We start from the raw sequence: 2,500 nt of genomic DNA, 5'->3' as shown, positions 1-2,500 counted from the left end.
GTCTGGCGTGCTGTTCCCGTAGATTTTTGATGGGCTGCTTGATCTTTGACTCTTTTATGATTATCTTTCCTTATAACTGTCTGTCTTGTCTTTCCCTTTTTGCGTGCTCGTTGTTAGTTTTATTAATCAATCGCCTACATTCTTAATTTCTTTTCTCTCTTTCTTTTTCCCATTCCTTCTCTCTCCGTTTCTTTACGTGTGTTCTTTTTTCATCTTTACCAAAGTCATCCTTCCTCCCTCTGTCTCTTGGTGTTTTCTCTGCCTATGCTCTGCTTCCTCTTATTACGCTCTATTTCACTTTGCTCTTTCTTCGTCTGCCGGCCCCCCCCCCCTCATCTCTCCTCGTTTCTTATACTCATTCTTTCTTTTTCTTTATCTTTCTTTAACTGTCTTCTCGATTCATCTTTTTTTCTGCTTCTCTCTCTCTCCTTAGATCTTTTTCTACTCTCTCAATTTCTCTCTTCCCTTCCTTTGAATCAATTGTCCCCGGGTGGGTGGAGTCACATCAACCAAGTGGCAGGCAGCAGAGAGTGGTGGCAGTAGGTGGCGAAGCCGAGCATGAATATATAGTAAATCATAGAGAACATTTATGGCAAAACAGGCATTGAAAACCTCACGGACAGGGGAAGACGTATTGAAAGGCAGGATTTCGAACCTCATGAAGAGATGGGGTTTCATGAACTAGACGTATGGCAAGGCAGCTATATCAGAAGGCACCCACTGAATACCTCAAGGGCATATGGCAGTGTACAGCATCAAGAAGATGTATGGCAAAGGATTTACTGGAATATTAATTACATACAATGTAGTAGACACGACGCAAATCTAAAACAAAGCAGGCTAAAGAAATAACGTTGCCCTATTAATACACTTGATTAATTAACTTGATGGCATGAAATAAATATATATTTTTTTCCGAATGGTTTAGTTAAATTCCATTTGTTACAATGGATATTATCTGCTGTGACATGCTGTCTGTTTATTAGCCTTTAAATTTCCCCTTGTGAGCAAGGAATGGCCGGGATTACCACCCACAGGCAGCGTGCGGGGCTGGACGCAGGTCAGCAGGATTGGTCGTCGAGAAACGCTACCGTTGCACTATAAGAAAATTGGAATAAAAAAAGAGAAAATGAAAACTGTTTAAGACACCATGAAAAAAACTGATAATGTTACAGTGAAAATATGTGCATAAGAATACTGATAATCCATTCTTTCTTTTCTGCTTTTTCTTTCTCTGTGTCGTGTGAAGTTGTGCAAGGAAGAGAGAGAAGAACAGAGCAAAAAGAAGAAAGAGGGATATGGGAAAGATTCAGACAAGAGCAAACATAGAAAAAAATGGGAAAAACATACAGGAGGAAACATCAATTGACCTGTTAATCTATCTACATATCTACATACATATCTGTCTGCACCTTCCTTACATCCTTCGGGGTATTCGCTTTTTCTCTCTATGTTTCTACTTTGTCCATTTCTTCCGCATCTGCACACATGCACATAATCAAAATCGATATGATGGCATTCACACAATAGCTGCAACTTGGAGAATTTCATTACGGGATGCTGTCCTGCGAATAAAATTTAATCTATATCGCCGATGAGGTATGGATGAATACATAAATAAACAAATAAACAATTATGTGTAATATTTTAATTTATTGATTGATTCTTACTTTTAAAAGAGAAGGCAAATGTTTTTTTTTTTTTTTTTTTTTTGTCTATACAGTTACCTTATCAGTAATTTTTTTACTATCGTCAAAATCTTCATGATGGTGAATGCTCTCATCATAATCATATATATGCATGCATGTTATTATAATCATTATCATTATTATAATCATTAGTAGTCGTAGTATCATTATTATTTGTATTATTTTTATTATTGTATTATTACTATTTCTATTACTTAAGCTGTCATCTCCTTTTTTTCAAACCCGGGACGTCCCAGGTTTGGGAGAGTGACGTCACAGATTGCTGATTGGCCAGCGGACAAGCGCAAAAGGTGCGGTGAAACTGTCCTACACATCAGTCTGGACACTGCACTGTGGGAATCACATCCAGAACGTGTATGAAATCTAACTCTGCTCCCCCCTCTCTCTCTCTCTCCTTTTTCTCTCTCGCTCTTTCTCTTTCTCTCTCTCTCTCACTCCCCCCCCCTCTCTCTCTCTCTCTCTCTCCCTCCCTCTCTCTCTCTCTCTCTCTCTCTCTCTCTCTCTCTCTCTCTCTCTCTCTCTCTCTCTCTCTCTCTCTCTCTCTCCTCTCTCTCTCTCTCTCTCTCTCTCTCTCTCTCTCTCTCTCTCTCTCCCTCTCCCTCTCTCTCTCTCCTCTCTCTCTCTCTCTCTCTCTCTCTCTCTCTCTCTCTCTCTCTCTCTCTCTCTCTCTCTCTCTCTCTCTCTCTCTCTCTCCCTCCCTCCCTCCCTCCCCCCCCCCCTCTCTCTCTCTCTCTCTCTCCCCTATTTCTCGCTCACTCTTACTTTCTCTCTTTCTCTTTCCCTCTCTCCCG

Source organism: Penaeus vannamei, chromosome 9 (genome assembly GCF_042767895.1).
Source record: "Penaeus vannamei isolate JL-2024 chromosome 9, ASM4276789v1, whole genome shotgun sequence".
Lineage (NCBI taxonomy): Eukaryota > Metazoa > Arthropoda > Malacostraca > Decapoda > Penaeidae > Penaeus > Penaeus vannamei.
This window is presented reverse-complemented; position numbering follows the sequence as displayed.